This window comes from Myotis daubentonii, chromosome 8 (assembly GCF_963259705.1).
Source record: "Myotis daubentonii chromosome 8, mMyoDau2.1, whole genome shotgun sequence".
Classification (NCBI taxonomy): Eukaryota; Metazoa; Chordata; class Mammalia; order Chiroptera; family Vespertilionidae; genus Myotis; species Myotis daubentonii.
In genome coordinates this window covers 50862777-50879934 of record NC_081847.1, presented here as the reverse complement: position 1 = coordinate 50879934, position 17158 = coordinate 50862777, and the positions used below count along the sequence as shown (strand labels likewise).

The 17158-nt window shown below is 39.7% G+C and overlaps 1 pseudogene; it reads left to right on the top strand.

Moving 5' to 3' along the window:
• Positions 1 to 16331: 16331 nt before the first annotated feature.
• On the top strand, positions 16332 to 16787 carry LOC132240104 (AP-1 complex subunit sigma-1A-like; annotated as a pseudogene).
• The last annotated feature ends 371 nt before the right edge of the window (positions 16788 to 17158 follow it).

Below are 17158 nucleotides of genomic sequence, written 5' to 3'. Positions count from 1 at the left end.
TTGTCTTCAGGGAGATAAAATGTGAAGTTTAATAGAGATGAGCCTACTCCCTGCCTCAGCCAGCACACTGCCTCGGTTTCCAATGTCTACTTCAGCCTTTCACTGCAATTTGTTTGTGCCACCATATTTGAGAAGCTTAAAATGCCGGGAGGGAGAAAGAGCATCTTTCTCTGGAAAGGAAACAACTCCCATTTGACTAATGTCAACAAAAGTCCACAGGAGTTATCTTTGAGAGTACAATCTGAAGTAAATACAGGAGATGGTCATTAATTGTCATGGAAAATGTTTAACATTCCTAAAATGATCACTAGTTATTGTTCCCTGACAGAGACAGCAAAATAGAGTGGAGTGCGTGCCTACAAATACATTGATACCAAAGCCTGGTGTAGGATTCTTGACCTTAGAAAGTCTGCAGGGCAACTTGAGTCATTTACAGATGTGCTACACAATTAGTCAATATAAAAGAATGCAGTGTGTACACTGTAAAAACTACATATACCTGGACCATTTTTAATAATTAAGAAAACAATATAGTGTTATTGGTGGGGTGACCTCTGTGTCCCCACTTGTTACTGGTCAAAGTGGAGTTCTTGTGATGTGGCAAAGAAAGGAATTTCCTGAGACTCGCACAGGAGGATGAGTGATCCTTATTTCTGTGGAATTAAACACCTAGGTTTGCAATGTCCCATTTCCCTCCATTCAAAAATGGAAAAAGTACAATCTTGTCTTCAGCAGGGCTAGAATTAAGGCCACTGCCCAGAATTTGTACTTCCTATTAAAGTCCAGTCAAGTCCAGCATCTGTCTAACTTAGCTAGTGTTCCCAGAGGCAATTCATTGTGTGTGGAGTCCACATGGCCACAAATTTACTCAAGGCTGTGCAAATAGCATAAGCTTGGGCTCCAGATGAACTTAGAGAGTAGATTCATTAATCTTACTTACAAACAACTTTATATAACCTCTTTATTTCTCTTTTACTCTAATATTTTCAGATAACTATACACAGTGTATAAAATCCAGCCAGTCTGCAATCTCTGTTTATAATCTATTCATTTTATCCTTCTATTACTCTGACTTTATTCAAGCACTAGCAAAAGTTAATTTTAGTTTAATGTAATTAGTAGGAATTTTTAAATTAAGAAAAACTATAGATATATATGTTTTCACATAAGTAATATATAGCAGGCTGTATCAGTCTTCATCAGTAGTTGTTCCACATGGTTAGCAGTTACTGTTAGGAAAGTTATTGATATTTCTGCCCAACAGTACTTTATACTATTTTCTACAAATTCATTCAAGTGTATATATAATATATGTTGATTAATGAGTATGAATAGCATCCTGAGTCCCCTAGTTGGCCAAGTCTGAAAGAATGCAAACAAGTAGAAGTAACAGCTGCATGTCTCTATGAACTGTAAAATAGCTTTCACCAATTAAGATTGGTTTTCCTCAAAATTAGTGAAGTTTGACGGCATGATTATATCTTCCTTTTCATAAAAGAAAGACTGCTGATTCAGAAATGTGGAGTAAAATGTCCTCAGATCTTTCTGGATAAATAGTGCTTATGACAGTAGATTAATATTACATGTCAGTTTATCTCCATCCTACCCCACTGCCTTCACTATTTGCAGGCTCCTCAGGGGCAGGAGCTGGGTGAGTTCAATCATTTTGCAGCTCAGGGCTCAGCAGTCACCATCTCAGGGAACTGACAATACGATTGGGCCCTGGACTTAAAAGTGCCAAATAGTAGCCGAAACCGGTTTGGCTCAGTGGATAGAGCGTCGGCCTGCAGACTGAAAGGTCCCAGGTTCGATTCCGGTCAAGGGCATGTACCTGTGTTGCCGGCATATCCCCAGTAGGAGATGTGCAGGAGGCAGCTGATCGATGTTTCTAACTCTCTATCTCTCTCCCTTCCTCTCTGTAAAAAATCAATAAAATATATTTTAAAAAAAAAGTGCCAAACAGTAGAAAACACATAGTACATTTTACTTTAAAAATACTGACTTCCTTGAGAGAATATGCTGAAATTTTTAAACACCAAGAAGTGAAATGACTACCAAAGCATGGTGAGTAGTTTATTGGTAGAAATAACTTCTCATTGTTGAGATACTTAATCTCATATAAATAATGTAGGTCCTTTGAGTTTTATATGAATGTGGTCAAAAGGATTTTGGACTACAAGCTACTTGTTTCCTTAGAAATAATGATTTAAATCACATAAAAATGAAGCAGTCAAGGGATTTTTTTTCTTTACAAGAAAAATATATTGTGTTTAATAAGGGGAAAATAACATTTTATTATACCTCACATGAAAGTAAAAACTACAAATCATTTTCCCAAAATACATTACCTATTCTCTCCAAAAACCCTATTCTTCTAGCATCTAAATAAGAGCAGAGGTTTCCCAGGTTATTTATGCAGTTATTACTTATTTTATTTAAGAAAATGAAATAAAAAATGGATTTGCTTGTAACTGCTACCATATATTGAGAAGTTTACAGTAGATCACTTAGATGCCAATAATACATTTTTACATTATTTAACTGGGCCGTTTGTCTTGTTTGTATATGTATGGATTTTAATTATATTATCAACCATGTGATGCTTTACTTGAGTTGAAACAAATAAAATTGAAGAAAATAAAGCTATTTGTACATTTTCTGAATGATCATCATATTAAATGAAATAAAAACCAAACATCAACAGGGCTGTTCTTTTTCAAAATACCAGATGCACTTTTATTATTTTCAGTTTTTCCTTTTCCTGATATTAATAACTAGAGGGCCGGTGCACGAAATTCATGCACTCAGGGGGATCCCCAGCCTGGCCTATGCTCTGTCATAGTGCAGGAGCCCCACGATCCATTGCCCCAAAGTGGTAGGCCCCGCCCACCTGTCCGGGGCTCCTCAATGATTGCCCCAAAGAGGTAGGCCAGAGGCGGGTGTCCTGCCTCCATGCCGCGGTGACAGGAGGCAGGACCCCCAGGACCCCCAGGACCCAGGACCACCAGGATCCCCAGGCAGGCTTTGCGCCAGCGGAGCCGGGAGGAGGTGGGACCCCCAGGCAGGCCTCCCAGTGCGAAGCTGCGGGGAGGCGGGACTCCCAAGTAGGCTCCCTGCCACACATGAAGTATCAAGCCCAGCACCTCCCACCTGTGCACACCTGCAGTGAGCACAGCCATCCTGTGATGGCGTGAGGACATCATAGCATGACGATCACTTAGACTTTTATTAGTAAGGATTAGAATTAACTCAACGTCCAAATATAAATATTTCATAGCAAAATAAACAGCTTCCAGTTTTTTGGATTTCATAGAGACTTTTTGAATCACGTTGTCATATTTATAACCCTAAGTTCACTATTTTTACAGCATATCTGTTTTAAGTGCACAGAATGACCATGATTATTATCAACGGTTAACATAATTATTTATACAAGATTTAGTTTCCCTTCATCATCTGCACCCCTGGCGTGTTCTTCTCTAAATCAGGCTTCACGTGATCTATAAATAATATTTCATTGGACTGACTCCCTCTTCCATCTTCTTTCTTTGTTTTCTGCTTTATTTAGGACTCAAGTGGCAGCAACAAGAGTGGTTTGGAGTAAATAGAGGCCATTCCAAAATGTCTTGGGAAAAGAGGCTAAATGGAGTGGAATTCTTTAGTCACAGTGTTAGAGACTATACTGTGACCCCCCCTCCCTTCCCCATATTTATATGGTAAAAGCCCAAAATATGATAGTATTTGGAGAGTATCTTTAAAGAGATAAATTCAAATTAGGTCATTTGGATGGTCTCTAATCCAGTATAGCTGTGATTGCAGAAGAGGAGGAAATTAGGGCACAGACAAGTACAGAGGGAAGACCATGTAAAGCAGTGGTTCTCAACCTTCCTAATGCCGCAACCCTTTAATACAGTTCCTCATGTTGTGGTTACCCCCAACCATAAAGTTATTTTCGTTGCTGCCCTAACTGGTTTGGCTCAGCGGATAGAGCATCGGCCTGCGGACTGAAGGGTCCCAGGTTCGATTCCAGTCAAGGGCATGTACCCAGGTTGCAGGCACATCCCCAGTTGGGGGGTGTGCAAGAGGCAGCTGAATCGATGTTCCTCTCTCATCGATGTTTCTAACTATCTCTCTCCCTCTCCCTTCCTCTCTGTAAAAAATCAATAAAATATATTTTTAAAAAATTATTTTCATTGCTACTTCATAACTGTAATTTTGCTACTGTTATGAATCATAATGTAAATATCTAATATGCAGGATGTATTTAGGCGACCCCTGCGAAGGGTTGTTCGACCCCCAAAGGGGTCGCGACCCACAGATTGAGAACCACTGATGTAAAGGCAGGAAGAAGACCACCATCTACATATAAGCCAAGGAGAGAGGCCTCGCAAGGAACCAACCATGCCAAAGCTCAGTGTCAGACTTCCCAACCTAAACAATTGTGAGACAATAAACTTCTGTTGTTTAAGCCACTCAGTCTGTGGTACTTTGTTATGGCAACCAGAGCAAACTAGTACACACAGACACATTGCTTAATATTAGCATTGTATCTTATCACAACCTGAATCAGCTTTTGATCAGTGACTGAAGTTGTCTCAATCAGCCAATCAGATGCAAGAATTTCAGCCTTATGCTACACCTGTGGCCACCCAATGGACCAATGTCAAAACTGGCGAGGCATCTTGGTCCCAGCCAGCTGTGTCTTTGTTCATGCATTTGTATCAAGATGCAGACTAGAAAATATAAGTCATTAGGACAAGAGCAGCAGATAAAGTCCCTGCCTAAAAACGGCCAATCTGACTCAGTAATAAAAAGAAATAAGTTTTCAGGGGTGTCTTCCATTATGAACTATAACTTGGAATTTTACAGAAGATAAACTGTACCTCACACTTTCATGGAGTCACAGGTGTTGAGGATTTCGGCAAGTAAATGTTGGATTTAATTTTGAACAACACCAGACTCAGAAACCATAGGTGTTTCATTAGAAATCTGGCTTACAATGTAGGAATTAAGATGTAAGGGACCATTTGGAAAGGAAAAAAAAATAGTAAACGTTAATATTCTGACACTGGTGATCATTTCCACTGCCCTCCTGAGAGGTGTTATTATTTATATTCTTAATTAAAAGCTGCTTCTTGGGCAACATTCAGATTCTCCTGAGAAATCAAATGCTGTTTCACTGAAAAGGCACCGAAGCATTTTACTTGCATGCCTTGGATTTGGAGAAGCAAACCTCGCGATCCTTTCTGATTCCCTCCTGATGGTCTTCGGGACGGACCCCTAGTCTCAAGGGAAGCTTGCATACTTAAAAGATGTGGTAGATTTTCCCTCCATTTTACTTTGTCTGCTCCTTGCTCCAAAGGTTAGACGCCTGAACCCCAAGGATAAGTCAAAGTTTGATTTATCAACCAACAAGACCCTGGACATGCAGCCTCCCTAGATTGCCTAGACCGTTGTTTTTCTGATGAAGAAGTCAAAAGAGAAGCCTTGATTTCCAGAAAGGTAGTGAACTGTGTGTGACTTTATATCATAGAGTATAATAAACTATTTTCAAAATAATACTGGCTTTTTAATTGTTTGACATAAATAAACTTGTTCCCAAAGGCCTCACACTCAATTTTTGAGAACCAGAACTATTAAGACATTTTCTATCCCTTTAAAATGTCTGTCTAAATCAGTGATGGTGAACCTTTTGAGCTTGGCGTGTCAGCATTTTGAGAAACCCTAACTTAACTCTGGTGCCGTGTCACATATAGAAATTTTTTGATATTTGCAACCATAGTAAAACAAAGATGTATATTTTTGATATTTATTTTATATATTTAAATGCCATTTAACAAAGAAAAATCAACCAAAAAAATGAGTTTGTGTGTCACCTCTGACATGTGTGTCATAGGTTCGCCATCACTGGTCTAAATACATGCAAAAACATGAAACTAGACCACCATCTTACACCATACACAAAAATAAACTCAAAATGGATAAAGAATTTAAACAAAAGACGGGAAACCATAAAAATATTAGAGTAATCCACAGGCAGCAAAATCTCAGACATATGCTGAAGCAATATCTTCACCAATATGCTCCTAGGGCAATGGAAACGAAAGAGAAAATAAACAAATGGGACTACATCAAAATAAAAAGCTTCTATAAAGCAAAAGAAACCATCAACAAAACAATAAGAAAGTCCACTGCATGGGAGAACATATTTGCCAATGTTATCTCCAATAAGGGTTTAATCTCGAACATTTATAGGGCACTCATATGACTTAACAAAAGGAAGATCAACAACCCAATCAAAAAATGGGCAATCGACCTAAATAGATACTTTTCGAAGGAGGACATAAGGAAGGCCAAGAGACATAGGAAAATATGCTCAAAGTCACTAGTCATCCAAGAGATGCAAATCAAAACAACGAGGTACCATCTCACACCTGTCAGAATGGCTATCATCAACAAATCAACAAACGACAAGTGCTGGAGAGGATGCAGAGAAAAAGGAACCCTCCTGCACTGCTGGTGGGAATGCAGACTTGTGCAGCCACTGTGGAGAACAGTATGGAGTTTCCTCAAAAACTAAAAATGGAACTCGCCTTTGACCCAGTGATTCCACTTCTAGGAATATTTCCCAAGAAACTATAAACATAAATTAGAAAGGATATATGCAACCCTATGTTCATAGCAGCACAATTTACCATAGCTAAGATTTGGAAACAGCCTAAGTGCCCATCAGCAGATGAGTGGATTAAAAAACTGTGGTACATCTACACGATGGAATACTATGCTGCAGTAAAAAAGAAGGAATTCTTACCATTTGCAACAGCACGGATGGACCTGGACAGCATTATGCTAAGTGGAATAAGCCAGTCAGAGAAAGATAAATATCACATGATCTCACTCATTTATGGAATGTAATGAACAATGTAAACTGATGAACAAAAACAGATCCAGAGACAGAGAAGCATCAATCAGACTGTCAAACCTCAGACGGAAGGTAGGGGAGGGTGGGGGTAAGGGGGAGAGATCAACCAAAGGACTTGTATTCATGCATATAAGCCTAGCCAGTGTACACAGACACCAGAGGGGTGAGGGCATGAGCGGGGGCGTGGGGAGGACAATGGAGGAATAAGGACACATATGTAATACCTTAATCAATAAAGAGAGAAAAAAAATGTCTTTCTACCTTCAGCCTCATTGTCTGGCATGGTTAAGTACCTGAAGATAATACAGCACATATGGTCAAATTATACAAACTCTCTAAATTAGAAAGAACAAAATCGAAAGGACTGTGTTTTTTTCACATACCTTATTTTTGTAATGTCATTAAATGGCAGAATTATTATGTGGAATATATGAAAGAAAAAGCTGGTGGGAGTAGCACTTTTACTCTAAATGTCAATCTAATTAGATTTAAAATACAATTTAACCCACCTTACCAAGGCTTTAGATTATTTTTAAGAGTTTACAAGGATGGGATATGGGTGTGATAGTTCAACTTATCTCCTGCGTTGTTCTCAACAGACATCTTTCTCAGACAACTAATTTGGAAAGTATTGCTGCTATATGCTGCCCAGCTGTCCCAAACACAGCTGTTGCTTTAATGGTCACTAATCTCAGATCCTGTATCTATGGGAGCACCTGTCCAAGCCAACCTAGAAAGAGATCTTTTCGAAATGACCAGAAAAACTACAACACACAAAATTTTGAAAAAAGGTAAATGAATGTAAGATAAAAAAGAAAAAAACTTACTACATTTATGGTCTCACATTCATTTCCCAGAGATGGTTTTAATATCTTCCACGCCCTTGTATAAACAGAGGTCTTACTCATCAATTATATGCATTTCAGAATATTGTTATGAATCGCACCTTTAGGAGATGCAACACTTACAATATGAGTAGCAAAATGTCAGGTACTTTCTAAAAATATTGGAACATAATTTTGCATAAAAATTAAAAATAAAAACTCTTTTTATAGCTCATAGTTTTCATTTCAACTAAAGTCTCAGCAGGGGAGCGATTAGGCAGTGATCAAGCTGGTAAGCGGGCAAGTGGTTAGGAGTCAGAGGTCCAGGATTGCAAGTGGGATGTCCCCTGAGGGGTCCTGGATTGGAGAGGGTGCAGGCTGGGCTGAGGGACCCACCCCCCCCATGCACAAATTTCATGCACTGGACCTCTAGTATTAGTATAAGTAAATATAGTGGCATTAAGAGGCAATATGGGTTTAACCATAGGCTAACAAAGATTAGTTTCAATTACTGACATTTTGAATATCAAATGTTGTATGATAAAATGCAACCTGTTTGATCCCCAGGGTTGACAAACCCATTCAGCTTCCATCTTTAAATGGATAGAAGTATGTTTACATAAATGTGGTCATTTTTCAATTAATGGAACACATTAAGTTTAATTTAAGGAGAAAAGACAAACATGTAATAACTGTGGTAAAAATAACTAAATATTAAAAATAAACAAAAATAAATCAGTAAAAAAATAACTATCTTTAAATTTGGGTTGAGATATTTCATGTATTTTTTTTATGCTTGTAGTACTTATAATACTTTGCAGGCCTACCATATGCAAACAATTGAATATTTTAGTAGGGAGACTAGAGTTACCAAAACTAAAGCAAGGTTCATTTGCAGTATATTGAGAAAGCAAAACAACTTAGTGCTCGGAGGCAAAGTGATCTACAAATCAGGTCATATTCCAGAATTTGGTTGCCTTGCCTACTGCAGCATTTCTTCAAGAAATGAAATTTGATTAAATTATTTTCTTAAAAAATAAAGAGCCAACTCAATATAAAGGATTTGAAGATTAATAACTACACACACACACCTACACACACATACACATACACACACACACACACCTATCAAATACCATTTTAACTAGAAGGATAATCTTACATATTCATGTTTCATATGTGTAATTTTTTTCTATGAGTGGGTTTTGGAATAGAGTGTTGTTCTTGGTCTCAGATTGAATTTTGAAATTAAACAGCATTCTGCCTTGATTCCAGAATCCTAATTCAATCAAGATAAGTAACAAATGATGAGTTAATTGCTATATGAATATAACTGATTAGCTTACTTTCTGGTTGTAGGAATTTAGAGATATTTTCAGTGACTGCTGACTCAATACATGAGATCTAACTTAAAGTAAAAACTAGGAAAAATTGTGTTTGTTTGCTCTTTTCAAGAGATGTGCATGACTTGAAAATTTGAAACTAGTCATTTCACTCTATGAATTGATTGTAATTTGTCATTTCCCTGAGGTACAAAATATGAAGAAATGAGTGGTAGGGAAGAATTTTACTCCACAGGCAATGATAAACAGTACCAAGCTGGTTACCTACCCAGATTAACTGATGTGTTTTGCATGTGTTATCTGAATTAATCTTCACAAGTAACTTCACAATATTTATCTTTATCTCTGATTTAAAGAGAACTCACCGGGGTTCCCATGCTTACTGGCCTAGGACTTAATAATAAGTAGAGAGTCCAAAAGTGACAGGCTTTTCAATGAACATTCTATTTCTGCCTAACATTTCTAGCACATCCTGTGACATACCCTTCCATGGCTCTAGCCAGACAATTCTACTCTACATCACACGTTCTGACATGATTCTTCACCAACAGGTATTTTTCCTGAACTAGTTGTCATTCATGGAGCTACTCAAGCCTCCCATAAAATTTACCTATTTTTTAACTTTTATTTATTTATTTTTATAGCCTAACTAGAGGCCCGGTGCACAAAAATTTGTGCACTCGGGGGGGAAGGGGGTCCCTCAGCCCGGCCTGTGCCCTCTCGCAGTCTGGGACCCCTCGGGAGATAACGACCTGCTGGCTTAGGCCTGCTCCTGGGTGGCAGAGGGCAGGCCCAATCCCTAGGTGCAGCCCCTGGTCGGGCTCAGAGCAGGGCCGATTGGGGAGTTGGGGCGCCGCCCGGTCATGCACAGAGCAGGGCAGATTGGGAGGTTGTGATGCCACCCTCAGTCACTCTCAGGGTAGGGCCAATTGGGAAGTTGGGGCACCACCCCCTGTCACACTCAAGGCAGGGTCGATGGGGAGGTTGCGGCGCCACCCCCTGTCACGCACAGAGCAGGGCCCATCAGGGGGTTGGGGCGCCGCCACTCTCACACTCAGGGCAGGGCCCGTGGGAGGAGGGGTTTTGGGGAGCTCCCCCCTATCAGGCACAAAGCAGGGCTGCTCAGGGGGTTGGGGCGCCTTCCCCTGTCACGAACAGAGCCAAAGGGCAATCAGAGGGTTTGGGCTCTGCCCCCTGTCACGCTGATCCCGGTGCTGGGAAGCATATTACCCTTTTACTATATAGAATAGAGGCCTGGTGCACGGGTGGGGCCGGCTGGTTTGCCCTGAAGGGTGTCCTGGATCAGGGTGGGGGTCCCCACTGGGGTGCCTGGCCAATCTGGGTGAGGGGCTGAGGGCTGTTTTCAGGCTGCGAGTGACTGAAGTTCCCAACCGCTCCTTTTTTTCTTTTTCTTTTTTATTCTGGGCCAGCTTTACCTTGAGGCTTGGCTCCAGCAGTTAAGCCTCCGCGCACGGCTGAAAGTAGGTTTCTGGCCTTTGCTTACAATGTTGCCAATCTGCTGGCGGTATTTGTTACAATGTTTCTTAAACTGCCTGCTCAGAGGCCTGCAGCCACAGGCAGGGAACGTTGGTTAGTCACTGAGGCAAGCAAGCCTCATGTTAGTTTCAAGCTGCCTGGCTGCCGGCCGCCATCTTGGCTGACAGTTAATTTGCATATCTCGCTGATTAGCCAATGAAAAGGGTAGCGGTCGTACACCAATTACCATGTTTCTCTTTTATTAGTGTAGATGGATGCTGGCAAGGTTTCTGTCACTTATTGTCAAACCATTTGTCTCTTCTGGAACTTAACGGCAATGTCTTTCAACCATTATTTGGGTAACTTTCTATTTTATAAGAGATTATTATATATATAGAGACACTATTTTTTCAATAAACAGAAATATTTGCATGTCATATATTTTGTCCACATGGTACAGAGAAAGACACTGAAATCAGAAGATTTGATTCCCACTTTCATTGCATATGTTACAAAGAGATAGGTAGGCAGATAGTTATTGTTGAGAGTGGATACTCCTCAATAGATTAATTGCTCGAGGACAGGGAGAATGGCATCATATTCTCTACTATGTGCCCAGCAACTAATACTCATAATGGTTATTCGATGTCATATTGGTTTTAAGGGCTGCCATAATGAAGCCCTAGAAATAGGATGGCTTGTAACAACAGAAATGGACTCATTCATAGTGTGGAGACCAGAAGCCTGAAATCAAACTGTCAGTAGGGCCACCTCCCTCTGAAACCTGTAAGAAACAACCCTTCCTTGCCTGTTCCTAGCTCCTGATGGTTATCAGCAATCCTTGGAGTACCTTCACTTGAAGCTGACCTGCTCATCCCACCCCCTACCTGCTCCAATCTCTGCCTCTGTTGTCATGTGGTTTCATCTCTGGTGGGTCTATGTATTTCCTCTTCTTATAAGGACACCAATCCTATTGAATGAAGAGCCCAGCCTAGTCAAGTATGACCTCATCTCAATTTCACAAATTACATCTGCAAGGACCCAATTGCCTAATAAGATCACATTCTGAGGTTCTGGGGGTTCAGACTTGAACATTAGCTTTTTGGAGGATGCAATTAAACCCATAACAGATACTTAAATAATTAATAGTTGGATAAATGATGCAGTACTATGTAAGGGCCTATTTAAAATATTTAGTACAACAATACATGTAGACACAAAAAGTTTGCCATCTCCATTTTGAACTATTAAAAGGCAGATCTAGCCTGTGCTATTCTTCAGGAAGAGTGGACCTTTAAAAAGGAAAGACACACAATGCAGAGACAGTGGGGGGTGTCACATTAAAAAGTAAAGAGCTGAGATGTGTTGCTCCCTAGACCTCCTCTGCTCTTTAGATGATATTTTAGAGAGAACACCCTCAGCCCCAGTCTCTGAAAGCAATCAGCTCGCCGATGACAATAGCCGATCCTTGACTCTCCTTGGTGCTCCAAGGCCAGCCAGTTGCTGACTTTGCCATCCCTTCCTCGCTTGCTAGTAAGTGAGGAGCAATTATATACAGAGGCAGGTTTCCTGGAAGTTAATGAAGATTAAGCTTCAGGGCCTTCCAAATTGCATGGGCTCCTTCCAGGGCCTTGTACCTAATTTAGTTTTAGTAATTTGTGTGCATTTTTAAGAGATCATGCCCAGATTGTATAAGCTTCAGGCCTCACACCGCCTGGATCTGCCTGTGAACAAATTCTAGAGATAGCCGATTAATTATCTTGCATCTCGATTAGCAAGCATTTATTTCTCCAGAAATGGTAAAAAAAAAAAAAAAAAAAAAAAAAAAAAAGGAATGAAAGAAAGATAAAAAACTGTTCAACAGAAATGGTAACATGAAAAGAACATATTTTGAGCTGGCATAATCAGAGTGCTTTGTTCTGGATGGTACCCCACCAGCAAAACGCTAGCCTGTTCATTTTTTGTCCTTTTATGTTGTTGGTATGTAGTGAAGATTGTTACTTTCAGTGAAAAGATAAAGAGGAAATGTGAACCTCTTTATGAAGGGCAGAGTGCAAGTTAAACTGAGAGACATGCACTGTGAGCAACTCCATCCCAAAGAGCAGGTCATGAGCAGCTGAAAGTTACTCCGGGGCCCACAATGGACACATATTGTTAAATGTTGAATGAGGGAGTACAGATGGGGCCACAGCTAATTATTTAGCCTGGGAACCTATTTTTAAAAAAACTAAGTCCTTTAGAAACTAAAACATTAAATGGTAAAGTGCCAATCTGATGCTTAGGGAAAAGGCATCTTGATAGGAGTTTGGGATGGGTGCTCCTTCCACCATAACACAAAAGGGTCAGCAGCCCGACCACATTTGCTTTTGAAAGCTTGCTTCATATCATCCAATCATTAATCTCTACATATTTTAGCGCCCCGCTCCCCATTTGTTTCTTTTCCACATTCTCTCTTCCCTTGACTAAATGGTGACCCTGGTCATTTATTTCTGGTTTGGTACTGTTTGAAATTCCACTGGCATTCATCCTTACCTTTATAAGGCCTTCCTTCCAAATACAACTACTTGTTGCGGTTACTATGGCCATATTCTTTAATGCAGCTAATTTCTACTCCTGAAAATCCCCTCTTCTCTGCTTATTACCAAACTTTCTAACCCACTGGGATGCAAAGAGATCAAGGGACTTGTTTAGCAACACATGGAAAAATAAAGCAAAAAATAGAACTAATTTACTTATCTGCCCTGTTTTTCTTTCAAACTTTAATGCCTTATGTAGAATCTTTATTTTATGTGTTAAATAACTGCCATAAATCTTTTATGTTTTTCCAGAGGATAGCCATTTCATGAGAGATCCAGAGTAGAAACTGCTTATTCCAATAGGGACCAATATTCGCAGTGCTGCTTAATTCAGCTCCCATGGAATGCAAAATTATATTCTGCAATAAAATATGCTCATTAGTAAGTACATGAATTAAACTACCCGCCTAGCATCAATATTATCACCTAGGAAACACAATTTTTATCCTCACCTCTTTTCAGATAGCATCAACTATTTAAATGTGCCCCTTAATTTTCACTCTACTACATCTATTTTTGGACTTCAGTAATACTCATTTGGATTCACTTCATTATTCACACCATATGTCCATATTTATATTGAGTAATAAAGTTTTAAAAACAAATTGCTGGTTTGTAGTTGAATACTTCTAAAACATATTTATAACTGAAATGATTTCCTAAACTGTGCTTTTAATTTTGAACTCTCAATTGAATAAAGTAGATTTATTCATTTTTCTATCATTAGGTACCAACAATACTAATAATGTGTCTTCCATTATGATTATGTGACATTTTGGCCTCTGTTTTAGCAATACCAGGAGCATTACCCTGCCAGATATATGCAATCTCATTTTCAATATGGCGTTTTAAGTGTTTGGAAAATCATGAGTGATGACTACAGGGAAAATCTACATTTCTTCCTAAAATTACAACTTGAGTATCTCCATTTCCTGAGCTTCATGGGGAAAAGAATGTTTACATGGTTTTTTTCCTAGATTCCAGCACAATGGGTGTTACATGGTAGGTGCTCAATAAATTTGCTGAATGATTGAAAATAAAAAAACAACACCAAACAATTAGTGATATAAATGTTTCCAGAGAGACTGTTTTTAATTCCATCCTCAAAGGATCTGATCTGCCCAAGAACCTACTATTAATATGCAGTAGCAATATTCTCATACCACGTGTTCACCACATGTCATTATTATACCACCTGCCAATACTGTACATCTTTGCACTTTTACAGATCAGCAGTGAACCACTTTCTGAAGGAAATTCTTCATAAGCTTCAGGAAAATAGATCAATGTTCTGCTTACTAGAGTCTAATTCATTAATACTAAAGGATTGGCGCCAAATCCAAACATTTTCATTGGCTCCTATAGGGGATGGCACACCTCCAAGAAATAAAGTCTTAGGGTATTCCACCACAAAAAAATGCACTAATATTAACAATACAATTAATTTAAAGTCTAGAATATCTGTGGCACTGAGTACCCACGTGGCAGTGAAGTTATTTTCTAGAAAATCAGTAGTACCTCAAAGGGCAGAAAGCTATGGGATTATATGGAGCTGCTAAACCCCAAAGTTAGAATCAATTAGAGATTTCATTTCCAATGAAAACACTTGCTTTCTAATCTACACAAAAGAGATTCTCCATGAGCACAAAATTTCCCATCTGGGTGAGTAAACTGATTATTATCTACTCAAGATGGCAGGACAAGTTATGACTGTTCTTGTCCAGACAGCCGAATGACCTTCCAAACATCGGACAAAACCAGGGGCTGCAAGGGTAGAGGCAAGCCGCCTCGGCTGCAAGGGCCGAGCTTCTTGTACGAATTTCGTGCATCGGGCCTCTAGTTATTATAATGATAGAGTAAGGCTAGGGTGTAGAAGCAAAGCTGGAATGAAATTATTAATTCTATCTCACTAGGATCACGGAAGACATTCTGAAAAACTTACACTGAAGGTAACTTTTTGACAATGAAGTGGAAGGGCATTTGGACAAAACTGGCAGAGTATGCTTTGGGTTGAATGAAGCAGATGACATGTACTGGACATGATCTTGTGGAGGAGCATCCTGCATCCAATCAACTGCCGAGTCAGGTTTGACAAGGCAGTGTGAGATAGTTCTCAAGACATGTATAGCCGAGGATGTGATAACAGAAGCAACATGTCACAGGGTGTCATATGGCATGCTAGTGGAATGGCATTTTATTCAATGGGGCAGCTCTGTAACTCTGCTCTTGTCACATGAATACAGCTATACATAATGTGTAAGTGAATGTGGGAAACTGTATCCCAATAAAACTATTTACTAAAACAGGCAGTGGGATAGAAATCACCAAATTAATGAAATAATCAGACTTGATGTGTGAAAGAATGCCTTAGTAATTTTATAGTAGATGGACAGAAAGATACCAAAATGAGGTAGAGAAGTCATTTTTCAAGTAATATACTTACATTTTTTATAACTCAATGTATTACAATAACAAGTGAGTAGAAAGAATGGGTTATAACAGTTTTTAAGAAGTATAATCAATATAACTTGCTGTTTAGTTTTTATGGGGGATACAGTGTGCTGAAAGCATGGGATGATTAATAAAAAGTGAATTAAAATGGAAGCATAAATTTGAAATAAAAAGCAGATGAGAAACTCAGGAGCACACCCTGTAGAGATTAGAGTAACAGATGAGTTTGTGTTGTATATAATGGCTGGGATCTCAGCAGAAAAATCTTGCTGTATTGATTGAGTTAGAGGTCATTAGCCTGACGTTGATAGTTAAAATATTAAGGATGATATTACTGCAGAAGAGGGTATAGAAATTGAAAAAGCCTATAGTAACATCCATTCACAGCAAACATTATCTATAGTTTTCTCATTAAATAGTAAACATCAATTTCCTATCAGAAATCTATTCTCTTATACTCTGAGCCCATAACATTAGGTCAAATAGATCCCACCCCATTCAGAGATGGGTTCTGATTGGTCTAAACCAGAAGCTCTCCATTCTGAGTGGCACTCCTAATGATCCATTGCAGATAATTAGAAATTCATGGGGCTATTTGGAGGGGATGCTACTGATATTTCTTCCCTAGGTTAGGGATGCCAAGCACCATGCAATGCCCAGACATTACTGCACAAAGCATTGTCCTACTCAAAAAGTCCATTGCCATAACTCGCTAAGATGAAGGCTGCAGGATGATTGATTCAATCTGCTGTTGAGCCAGCAGGGAAAGCTGAGGCTGCAAAAATGGTACCTGGCCACATCAGACAAGGAGAGAAAAAAGATGGTTTGGAAGCTCATGCAGGTTGTCCTGGCTCGCAAGCCCAAGATGCACAGCTTCCTGAAGTGGAGAGACCTCAAAGTTGTCTATAAGAGACACACCAACCTCTACTTCTGCTGCACCATCGAGGGCCAAGGCAATGAGCTCATCACCCTGGAACTGATCCACAGATATGTGGAGCTCCTGGACAAATCCTTTGGTAATGTGTGTGAGCTGGACATCATCTTTAATTTTGAGTAGGGTTACTTCATCTTGGATGAGTTCTTGATGGGAGGTGATGTCAAGAAGAGTGTGCTAAGGGCTACTGAGCAGGCTGACCTGCTGCAGGAGGAGGATGAGTCACCATGCAGTGTGTTGGAGGAGATGGGCCTGGCATAGCCCCCTGCCTAAGCCACATGGAGATATGGGGAGCTGGTGGAGAGGCAGGGGACAAGTGGCCCTTTTCTGGGTGGGACTCTGCTGTCTCACCTTCTTTTGGAGTGAGTTGTAGGCTCAAGACCCTCAAATAGTCTCTTCTTCCACCCTGTACCTCCTGTTTCCCCTTTTCCTCCTGAAGGTTTTTGGAGCTAGGAGGCAAGGAAATATGACCAAGACCCAAGATGAGGGTGCTATTTGGCTTTTACTCTCTGCCTTTAAAGAACTATTACTCCAAATTTCCTAACCCCCTTATAATTGTAAATATATAAATATATCAGGTTAAAGGGAAATAGTTTTCAGGGCTTTTCTCATCTCCCTGCCCCATAACCTAC